Genomic DNA, 12,673 nt, shown 5'->3' with positions numbered 1-12,673 from the left:
ATCAACACAGCTCCCTGACGTAAGAAACTCTGCAACCTGCCATCATTAATCCCCCCCCCCCAAATAACACCAGCACAAACAAAGATACGAACACACTGCGCCCATTTTAACATGTCATCAAACGTCCTCTGACTCCTGTAATCAACTCCTGAGAGCACAAATTATCCAGCGACAATCAGAGGGGTCGGCTGCTTCTTCACCTGAAGGCAATCCCGTCTGTTACACAAGTCTTATAATTATTCCAGCGCCTTTCTGGTTTTAATGTAACGTCTGCTGTCTATGCTATATGAAGTCCACCAGTTCACATAAAACAATCATTTCCTGGAATCACAAATGTCACAAATAAAATATTCTGGAGCAAAAAAAAAACGGCATCAACACGACTAAAACAAGATCGCTATTATTAAAGGCAGACAAAATACCCGTTTCATAATAGATATAATAAACATTTGTCAGCTGTTCTCCTGAAAATAGTCCAATAGGACAAATAAATCGATACTCGCCCTGATTTGATAGTTTGACAAACTGATCCAATAGAGAAACGGTTCTTGGACAAATAATGTTTTATTCTGAGTTCATCTTAGTTTTTGTGATCATTTTCAACTGATTGTGTTTCTCGTTACTGTTTGTCTGATTTGGAGTAGCAGGGTCCTCGTAACTAATTGTTTTTTTTTATATTTCGTCTGCTTTTCTTCTGCTCTGAACACTGAAGATGGAAATGAACGCTGCAATAATCTAACACTGAATCGCAGTTTAGACGAACTGAACTTTAATTACCTCTAATGATACTGGATACTACATTAAACACTTTGTTTTTAGCGGCTTTTAGAGGGACCAAAGTGCAAATAATTAGGAGAGATCTGTAGACATTTGTTGCTACTTGTGCGTTTTAAAAATAATTTTCCATTCGTCTTTGATGGGGCAGTTTTGGCGAATAGTAGAAAACGCTTCTAAAAGGAATCATTAGTTCAGAAATGTTTTTTTTTTAAGAAAATGGCAGCTTGGCCAACGTGAGTTAGCTAAACTCCTAAACTTAAGGCGAAAGCTACAAAGGTTAGCAGAGTTTAATTCAAAAACCCGAAAAGGAAAAGATGCATGAATTTGAATATTTCCTTAATAATTCGGGTCAGTTTGAGTTGTGGCATTTATTCACATATGAGAGTTGATATAATCCGTTTTAGAAGGATCCAAAATTGCAACAAAAGATTCTTACATTTGTAAACACATGCATGGGAAAGAAAATGTGAAATGCATGATGACTGGTAATATGGATTATNTTATAATTAAACTCCTGCAGGATAAATAAACGAGCTGAAAATTTGAATCTAAACCAAATTAGCCTCTTTAAAGATTTAAGTTGTTTTTATTTCTTTTTGAAGGGTCCAAATCTTAAGTAGGGCCGGGTCAAACCCTCAATTTTCCCCGACCGAGACTCCAATTATAAAAAAATAATCATTCATTTGCAGGTTTTCGCCATAATCACAAGCTCACTAACACGCCACCAAGCTCCTTTTTTCCTCCTTTTATGGCTGAATGGATGCTCCCGGACGAATTAAAGATGTCTGAAACTGTTCACTGTTCTTAAATGTCGTCATTAATCTGAACAAGTAGAAACGCTGACAGCTTTTTTTCTTTCCCTCCTCCACAAAGATGGGTGGAAATGTGTGGTTTTTTTCTCTTTCTGAGAAGTTTGTGAGTGAGGAAAGAGAAGAAAAGGAGATCCAGACGTATTCTCTCTTCTGAATTATTCCAAAGGCTGGTGTGGATCTAAAGGCGCTCAGAGCCGGGGATGATCAGAGGGTGTGAGCCCCCCCGACACGTTCATCGGGGCTCTCCACGGGGACAGGAGCCGAGCGCCACAGAGGCAGATAAAAATCCTGCGGACCGAGAACAAGTAAAATAATTTATTCCAGGAATGGAGTGGATGGGGCGCTGGAGACGAGTGCACAGAAGGAGGAAGGGCGGAGGATTGGATCAAGGCTGCGCTCGGTGTGGCCCTGCACTTTTTCATATTCCACACGACGCGCAGAGAGGAAATTCAATTGCCGCTCTCTCTTCACTTTTTTTTTTTTTTTTTTTTTTCCTTGCAAGTGAAAGCAGGAGGGAAAAGGAGACTGACTCAGTAGCGTAAATGCAAGGTGGAGGATTCTACAGACAGCTGAAAAGACTTATTTACCTGCTTTAAAGGCCCACGGCTGCCCCGACACTTTCACTTTGAGATCTGAGACAATTTTTTGGAAAAGACCAATCAAACTTGCCAGGCAAGTAAAAACCAATCAGGCAAGTTTCAGATTTAATTACTGTCCCAGTTGTGACCTTTAAATAAATGAACATAGATGCTGGAATTGCATTTGTCGTATGATCACGGGTGAATTTTGTTTTTCGTTTAAATGCTTTGTTAAAACTCAGGGAAACATTTCTTCTAATCGCTACGAAGGATTTGACGAACTAGCTTCACTCTGCTGATCTGATTGGTTGAAGCTGATCTGCGATGGATGACCGACAGATGGGTCGTCCAGTCGTGTGCCAAGGTTTTATTTTATTTTTTAAGGCCCTTTTAAAACCCCTTTTCCAATGAAAACTTCCCAGATGGTTGTGTGTAACAAACCACCTGGCATGTCAGGTTACTGCAGGCCCTTCACACACACACACACACACACACACACACACCGAGTCTAACCAACATTCAGTCCAGAGTTAATACACAAAGATTGTTTTGGCACATTTGAGAACATTACAGTCACAGATGTCATCGTTCCGACCAACATGTTTCAGCGCCGTCGTTATTTCTTGGTCAGTTCCAAACGAGACGAAATCTGCCTAAAAATTTAATTCTCTGAAGAAGTCAAAACAAATCCAGTCAAGAAGATAACGTGCCGTCCCTTTGCACACCAAGGTAAGGCTACGTTCACACTGCAGGCACATTTGACCCAATTCACATATGGGATTTTCTCATTTCACTGTGAACGTGACAAATCTGGTCTTTTTTTCATATCCGACCCAGGTCTTTTCCAAATTTGGTACTGAATTGGATACATAACTGATGATTTTGGAAGCGGCCACAGTGTGAACGTTCATGTCGTGTTTCATCCAACTTTTACCGGAGGTCCCTGGGACCTGCGGTGGAAGGACTGAGGTTCCTCACGTCGAAGTCACACCACTCTTGGCTCCGACTCTGCATCCACACGTCTCTACACAGCATCCCAGCAGCCACAGCTCCAAAAAATCAAGTATACTGTTAACGTTTGCGCTATTTTTTTCTTGTCCGTCTTCTTTAATCGTTTACCATTTGGGTGTACAGTCGGCCCCGATTGGACAGCAACTTCGAAATTAAAACACACACTTTCTAACACTCGCAGCGTCCACATTTATTTCCGTGAACTCGTCGTGCGAAGTGTGATTTCATATCTTCTTCTGCGCGTGCGGGTCATTTCAGGAACTGGAGACTGTTCGCACCGGGGTCTGATGGAGGTCGCATTTAAAATGGGATCTAAACGGCTACGCAAAAAAAAAAAAAAAGAATTGATCATTAAGACCTGCAGTCTGAATGTAGCTTAAGTCTGGACCAGAGTCCTCTGTGGGTCATTTATGAACACTTTAATGTTTAAAGTAGTTGTCAGAATCGCACCATGTGACCTAAACTTCTGAAAAATCTCTGTTTGTGTCATCGTGGCTGTAAAAGTAATCAGCTACTGCAGTGTCTTTAAAGCTGGAAACACCCCCTCACAGTTTAGTGGCTCCTCAAATGACTGTAGAACGTGGATCTGTGTAAAAACTCCCTCAGGTCTGTCTTTTTTTTTTTATGCATGCCAGATGGAGCGATGTGACAGCCACTCTGAGTGAAAACAACAGAACTGAAATTGTAAAAAAAATATATATATATTGCTATGTGTGAAATGTTTTCACAGCAGACCAAGCTTCAGATACGGCAGTTTTTGGAAGCCAAACACGATACTAAAAGCTGCTCACTTGGCCAGTGTGAACATGTCAGTTTCAGTTTCAGGTTTAATTAGTTTGACACCACTCATCTGAGATTCTGTTTTCTCTCAGCGTGTCAACGTCTCACATTACGCTTCTTTTTTTGCTCAGACTCAGTTGGACACGACAAAAGCAAAAACACTTCGAATTAATTTTTGTTTGAAGTTCGTCTTCAGTCAGGGCTTTAATTCTTCATTAGGCTATTAAAAGTTTGCATTTTTTTTAAAAATTCTGTATTTATAGTATTCAGAATATTTGTGCCAATGAACTTTAAAATGCTAAATATTGTAATATTCAAAACAGTTTCTCCAGCCACTTGTTTCTTTACAAAGCCAAATATTTCCTGGAAATAGTATAAAAGTGAAAATAACATTCCTTAGATGTCTGATCAAGCCAAAACAAAGCACATATTTCTCGTTCTTCAAAATGAAAGCAGCTTGCACCTGCTTTACATTTTAGTTGTTGCAAGAAATCTTAAATTAGGCGTTGGCTGTTCAAGCTGCAGTTTGTTTTAGTTTCTTTTATGGCTTGGATTTTCTTTTTAAAGAAACCAAAACAGTGGCTGCTAAGCAGCGGATTTACACACAACAGATTTCAGGGTTTCCCACAAATGCACAGCAGCGTTGTTTATATTCCAGTTAAATAACAGTAATGGTGCCACGTTGTAAAAAAAAAAAAAAAAAGACGTTATATCGAAGAATGTTTTAACAGCTGTAAATATATAGTGTAAAGGAAAAGGTTCATCAACATTACTCTAGCTTTACTTGTGTATAATTTTCCTGTCCTGCAGGACGGACAACATGAAGACGTCCGTCCGTCCGTCAACCAGGGCAGTGAGGAGCATTTGGATAGCCCAGGTCAATGCTTGTTAATCTCCAGTAATGAGGACGTAATCCCAGCCTGCAAGAACGCAAACCTGAGATGTAGAGCCAAGTCAATTAACTGACATCAGGCATACATGCATGTATATTTTTGTTAAACAAAAATAAATAAATAAATAAATTGGAAAAAATGTGGGTAAAACATAAATGAGGTCAGATCATAAATAACTTCATTTATATGACTGTAATATAGACTTTTTTTGTCTGTTAAAAGACTCATTTCACTTAGAAAATGAGAGCACACACAATGATGGATTTTTTTTTCTGACCACATGCATAAAACAAGCTAAAGTTATAGGATACAAAACATTTTCATGGCTCACAGACAGCCAAGACATTGTGTTTATTGTGTGCATGTCTTGCTGGGGTTTCTTTAAACCAGGGGTCTCCAATCCTGGTCCTGGAGGGCCACTATCCTGCATGTTTTCCTTGTTTCCCTACTCCAACACACCTGATTCAGAGGTTAAATCACCTCTTCATGTTCTGCAGAAGCCTGTTAATCACCCATTGATTCAAATCAGGTGTGTTGGAGCAGAGAAACAAGTAAAACATGCAGGATGGTGGCCCTGAGGACCAGGATTGGAGACCACTGCTTTAAAACATCTTTGCTGTTGAGTAAAAACATGACAGGCTATGTTCAAATGAATAAGAAAACCTAATTTCTGAAGACAGAGGGATAAAGTGTCCTATGTTGCTAAAGTTTTGCATTCAGTTTGAATATTAAAAAAGTGCAGGACGTTACAAAATTTAGGCAAAAATTGGGTCACACTATGCAAATAAAATGGAGATATGAAACTACTACCACACAGCAAAATTATGTAGAAGTTTAGTATTTTGCAACCCTCTCTTATTTCTTTGCTGGGGATCTGTTGAGTCTTGATCTTTTTGTCTCTGAAATGAACTCAAAATGTCCTGTAGTGTAGGACCACTGATGCGTCTTATATTTCATTGTTCGGGAACTCCGACTTTAAGTGTTAGCTCACGAACAAGCATCAAAGCCTCATAAAACTAGAGGGGAGGTGGGTGAGAGGCACAGATTAAAAGATAGGAGATTTAAACCTGAGACAGTACTGCAGATGTATATTTTTGTCTCTTTTCTTGAGTTAACCTGCTCAAACTCATTGTTTAATGTGTTAATAACAGACCGCGTTTGTATTTTTTTTATTTAAGACTTGGCTCCATCCTCTGTGTAAGAAGGTAAATTTTAAGGGTTTTGAGTTTAGTTGTCCTGGGGTCAACAAGTGTGATCCCACAGCTGTGCTTCCGTGTCGTGTATTTGTGCAGCTGTGTGTTTCTCTGACAGTAAGAGAAACTGAGGAGAAACCGGCTGTTTGATTGGTAGCTCCGAGCTCAACAGATGCGAAGAGAAAGAAGAGCCAAGTCACATCAGACTCCACCAACTCACAAAAATCAAACACTCAGAATCAGACCCCATCAGCAAAGCAATGTGCCTGAAACGTACGTCCATTTTTTTTTTTTTTTAATTACAAGAGAACACGTTCCCACGCTGTAACCATAAAGTCAATGTTCTCATACATTGTAGCCTTTTGTACGCTACAGAAGCATGCCAACACACAGCGATGACGCATACTATCACATGCCTCATAAACCCGAATGTCACCACTCCAATATCTCCTCCGACTCCAGGCGAAGCAACAGAGCCAGCACAGACAGGAGAGAAGGGGGAGGAGCAGCGTGCACACGGGCTGCGATGATGAACTGATTGATGAATGCAAATGAAGATGAATGCATGTGGCAAACGCAGATAACAAGAGGAATATGAGGAGTACAGCAGCTGGTTTACCATTTCGCCGTGGCAGAAAATATGAATAGCTGATGTGTATCTGGCCTATTAATACCGCAGCGGCAACAGTGAACGCACCACTCAACCAGATATGGCTCCCTTATCTCAAATCATACGACACGGGAACAGCAGCGGCCGCCAGTCTCTCTGTAATACCACCTGGAACTTCATCACCGAGATGGGGCGAACAGATCAGCTTCATCGCCTTACATCCTCACCTTTATTGCCATATGGACGGCGTCCTGAAACTGACCATAGATCAGTGCCCGAGTAGAATAATGAGCAGCCCTTTATGTTTGTCCCCAGGGTGCTATAACTTCATAACATCCCGAGGAGTAATCACTAGGTGGAATCATGGACAAAAACCAAATACGTGGGCAACAATTAATAGTCATAATTAATTTTTACAGCGAGAAGTTGTGCAATATTGGACTATTTTGTGTGCTGCTTTTCTGCAATGCTAAACTTGCTACACAAATCTTCCTTTTTTTGACAAGATGGTCAGTAAAAACTGGAATTTAACAGAATAAACAAGTAAGAAAGTAAATACTTAAAGGTACAATTTTAGTAATTCACTAAGAAGTTTAGAATTCTCCCTCTTAAGGGTGAGTCTCTGCCACAAGGAGAGGAGTTTAGGTATTTTAGTGTCTTGTTCACAAGTGATGGCAAGACAAAGCGGGAGACTGACCAATGGATCTGGGCTTTGTTCGGTGTATGAAGGGCATTGCTCCATTCTGTGGTGGCAAAGAAGAAGCTGAGACGACGGGGTAAGTTCTTGATTCACTTGTTCGTCCATGTTCCAGTCCTCATCGATGGGCACGAGGTACGGACCGTGACTGGACGATCGAGATCCTGCATGCAGGGGACTGAAATGAGCTTCCTCTGCAGGACGGATGGGTTCTGCATTTGCAGCAGGGTGAGGAGCTCCGTCACGCAGGGGGAGCTCCAGGTGGAGCCACTGATCCACCTCAGGACAGGAAGTCTGCCGAGGTGGTTCGGGAATCTGATTAGAAAGCCTCCTGGACGACTCCATCTTGAAGTTTTCTTGGCATGTCCCATTGGGAAGAGACCTCGGGGCAGACCCAGAACTTGCTGGAGGGATTATTCGTCCTCTCTGGTGGGATCCCTGGATAGTAGGAGTGTAATGGTTCATGTATTCGTACAGACGGTTGGGATGGGTACATGAATTAGTCGACAGATATGTCAATCACAGCTGATCAGTGCTCCCATCTACAACCAGGTGCTCATTTATTTTAACTGCATTTCGCTAACGGCCACAACAGGAAAAAAATGCAGTGAAAAATACCATCTAAAGCACTCGGCGGTGCCAGCGAGCGCAGACAGCTGCGGCAGAGAGAGAGGCGAGAGGTCCCCGTATGACAAGCAGTTGTACCATTTAGTCAGCCTGTTAAAACGTATTCTGGCAAGCCTTTTGTATATTTATTCTATACCCTGATATCAAGCATCAATTTGAGAAGCTTGGTTTGAATGTTTACCTTTTATTTTCACACTGAGAGGTGTTATTCAGTTCATTGTTGCTTTTATTTTGTATCAAGTCTGGGTCAAATTAATTGACGCAAACACTGTGGTTTTAGTTTTAATTTGGTTTTTAGTAATACTTTGTTAAGAGAAAACCTGCTGGAGTTTATCAAACTTTTTGAGTTAACCTCAAGTTACTGTTTACAATTCAGATTAGTTGAAAAAAGAAAACGGTAAAATATGACTTTTTATTTGACAGTGAAGTTATAGGCAGACAAATCCTACCTTTCTGTACATGACCTAAGACCCCACTTCTAACAAGGTTGGTTTTTTTTTTTCTGTCTTTACTGCTGGGAGAGTTTTGTTTCTTTGTTTTTGTTGTATCGAACCCTGACCCTCATACCGAGGCATGTACTGTACCGTGATTTAGACGTGCCGCTGCTCTCCTAATGGAGATTGTCGCTGAACGGAGGAATGTCTGGGTTTCCCCTCCTGGACCTGTTAACTCCGCAGCCTGACCTCAGATAGAAAGACAAAGGATGGATGAAGGTCACAGTCGGCATAAACTCCCCCTAACTACACCTGTTTGGCCTGTGGAACTGGTATCTAACTTAAATTCAGCTGTAAAACACCAGCTGCCAAAGATAAAATGTCCACCACTGTAGCTTTAGCATCATTTCTTTATTATTACCATCATCTTTTACATTTAGTTTTTTGGTTTTATTTGCACAACTGGTCCGAAAGATTTTCTGCCTTTCTGTCAGGAAGTGCATATTCTCCTAATGAAGTTTAGTTTCTGTGAAAACTGAGGACAGGCTGTTGTGTAAACTACCCACAGTAATGAAAGCACCTTTTCTGGAAGATTTTTATTTTATTTTATTTTATTTTTTTAAGGTTTCTTTTTTTCACTGCAGCACCACAAATGATTTTCAGTCTCCTCCTTGGAACTGTCTGTGGGAACTGTCTGTATCGGTTTAAAAATGACATCATAAAAGCAACAATTTCTTCAGAAAAAGTTTTCTTTGTGTGTGTGTGTGTGTGTGTGTGCATTTACAATGTCTGGCATCCAGGCTGATTTTTCTAGCCCCAAATGAAGGGAACACAAACTCATTTACATCTGTCAAAATCCACACAAATGCAACTTGTCTGCCTGTTACATGATTTAAAAAAAATAAGATTTGTATAAGACAGAGTTTAAGATGCTACATTTCTGTAATATTTAAAGCTTAAGTAGTTTTCATCCTTTTGTATTGCCTGAACAAAAAGGAAACAAGCCCAAAGCAAAGGTTTTGGCACCTGCAGTCAGTTCTCAGTAAAATCCCTTCAGAAAAAAAAAGCAGCTTGTACTGTAAATACTTTTTGTAGCAGCTAAGAGTCGTTCAGTTCCCTTTTTGCTGGATTTTCATCCGTGTTCCCTGCAAATGCCTTCCAGTCGTGTTAGATTCTTTGACAGTTTTTTGCACAATGTATAGATGGTTTTTTGTTTTTTTTTTCAGGATATTAAGCGTGTGCCTCTTGAGGCAGCACATTGTGGATTCCTAAGTTTTGTTTTTTGAGGATGCAGAGTGGTTTTCTTCTCTTGGCAGGTTGCTGCTGCACAGCAGAGAGCGCCGCCACGAACTCCAGAGTCTGCCTAATCCGCTGAATCTTCTCTGACAGGTTTTTCGCAGCTAAATTGGGGGTTTTGATTTGCCTTTCAGACAATTCTACTCGCGGTTCGCAGTTAAAGGAAAAAAAAAAAGATAATAAACTGCAGTAAACGAGCTAGGCTGTCTTCTCGTGGTGCTTTCCTGGTTTTTGGTCGTTAATTATTTTAATTCTCAAAGTGCAAGTCAGCTTCTTAGAAAAAGCCTCAGGCAGCTGATTGTTGGCACGGAGTTTTAGGTTTTACAAAGCTTTGGAATTTGCAGTCTTTTTCCAACAATAAATGTAAACAAGTAATAGCCCAAAGTTAATTAAGGACTGGTTTTAGTTGAAAATAGGGAATAAAGTAAAACATCTTTGCTTAGTTTCCCTTTTGTTTTCTAGGACTGCACTGTATGTTAATCTTGTTTTAAATGTTTTTTTTGTATTCATTTAATGCCTTTTTAAGATTAATGGGTCTTCTGCTGTAGGTTAAAAGACAATTTGAAGTCTGTTGAACTAAACTCTGGTCTGACAGAGTAACCTGCTGCCTCGAGGTATCTTTTATTTAGCTGATTAATGCACAATACCGAACCATTTCTCATTTCTTTAAATTTTGCTTTTGAGGAGCCAGACTTTCTCACGGTCTTTTAAAAAATGGTCTTGATCCATGGTTCTTTTAAGGCTTCCTGAGCAAAGCATTTTATTGGACTTTGGCTGCTTTTTAATCCTTTTCAGTTTAATTATGACCATTTTTTACCAGTTATTAAAACGTGAGTGATAATGTTTTTGATTGTGTGTGTGTGTGTGTGTGTCGGTGTTAGTGGCTGAAACTCTATAACAATTATATAGATTTTTCTGTTTTGGTGTCTTCGTACCTGAGAGTCCCAACCAACACATGTTTCAAACACTAACAAATTGTGCAAGTTCTTTGTTTGAAACTCTCTGAGTCAGCCTTGTAAGTCTGTTAGTAAAATATCGCAGACAATCACGTGATCCACATCTACTCTGCTAAACTTTTGGAGTCAACCTGATTCATTAGACCCATCTAATTAACCTGAGCAGACAGAAAAGTGGCATTAACTCAGTGAATTGGTTAGAGTCATCACTAACCACCACTGCTGCTGTGAGAGTTGCATATTGCAAAACCCTGTTTGTCTGTTAGCAAAATATCTCATGACACCCTCAGAACACAAGCATTTCCTGAACATCTACAGCCGATGAACGTTTGGAATCAATCCACATAATGCTCCTTTCAAGATTGGCCCAAAATGCCTACAAGTCGTTCTCGTTTCTCAACATAATATAATCTAAGTTTGAAGCTCCGGCATAAATACAGCGAGTGATATATATCCCTTCAATGAATGCTAGACTTTTAAATTTCCAAATATTTTTGCTTCCAAGGAGCTAAATTGTCTTGTAATCCTTTCAGATGCCATTGATCAGTAGTTCTTCAGGCTTTCTGAAGGTTTTCCTAAGCTTTTGTTTGGACCTTGACTGGCTTTTTGCTCATTTTCCCTTCAGATTCTGACCTTTTTTAGAGGATTGTTTATTTTGTTATCCGCTTAACTCTGACTTATGAATCATTCAAACACAAAAGTACTCTTAAACTCGAGGAATCAACCGGCGCCGTGTCAACACGCAACAGACGAATTAACAAAGAACCAGCTGCAAATGGAATCTGAAGTCTCTTTGTTTGCAGCAAAATGCAAAAATTGTTCTCTTTTCTTTAGATGAATCTACAAAAAATAGCAGCTTTGACATAAAATAGTATTTTAGCACCACAAGTGGATTCCCAAGGAGCCGACAGCCTGGCCAATAGATGATCATCTGAACGATCTCAGGTTTGATCTGGATTATTATTTCTTTTCTTATTTCTGAAAGACACGACTTCCATATACTGTTCATCTGCTGTAGATGGTTTTTCTGTAGGCCTGACGATTCTTCTTGTCTTTCACGCGTCGACTTTCCTCGTTTTTAAGCAGACACGGCACAATCTGCTGTCACGGTCGGGTTGCAAGAAAGCGAGTGGAAAAAAAAAAAAAAAAGCAGCCAAAGTCTTGAGGAAAAAAAACTTTGAAGGACCTTTCAGAAAGTGTAAGGAACCGTCGATCGAGGATAACTTTAGATGACGCCACAGCCCGCCTGCTGGAAAGCAGAACAGTGAAGAACTTTCCCCACGGCGCCGTGCAACGACACAAAGGTGGAAGTGAACGATTCCCAGTTCCACAGGTCTGTGTCTTCCTGTAAATCCAGAGATTCACTTTAAGATGAGAAGGAGCAAAACACACTGTAATGTAGCAAAGCCTCCTGTTGCGTTTTTCCCTCAGGAGTGGCTGTAAAAAAAAAAAAAGTTCCTAGAATATGCAGCCCTAATGTCATCTCTGCAGCCAAAGCGTTGGGTTCTAACACCAAAATCTGCAGTGTTTTGACACCGCACGTCCCTCTCGCTTGCTGCAATCTGCTCACACTTGGTCACCGACATGCTGCTGGAGCCCAGCAGGTTTCTCCTCCACACACACACACACACACACACCAGCAGACAAGCTGCAGCTCTCCAGGCAGCTGCTGGGTGACACTCACATGTGGATCCACAGACACTGGTGTGGCGCCTCCGTTTTGCTTGGAGAAGCAGAAAGAGGCGATAGGAGGCAGCGGGGAGAAAAAGAGGAAAAAAAAAAAGGGAGGGATGGAGGATGGAGGGAGGGAGCGGTGATGGATGGACGGAAGGAGGGAGGGGAAATGCGGAGGGACGCGAGGGAAGGGGGCATGAGAGGGCTGAGTGGCTCTAGTAAATATTTATATTGCATTATGATACGCTCGACAGTGAAAGAGGGAGAGGGGGGAGGCGGGGAGAAGGTGGTCCGCCTCTGACCCCGACACGACTCCGCCTCTGAGCCCGGCACGA

This window comes from Kryptolebias marmoratus, linkage group LG16 (assembly GCF_001649575.2).
Source record: "Kryptolebias marmoratus isolate JLee-2015 linkage group LG16, ASM164957v2, whole genome shotgun sequence".
Classification (NCBI taxonomy): Eukaryota; Metazoa; Chordata; class Actinopteri; order Cyprinodontiformes; family Rivulidae; genus Kryptolebias; species Kryptolebias marmoratus.
The sequence above is the reverse complement of the archived record's forward strand: the minus strand, read 5'-3'. Positions refer to the sequence as shown.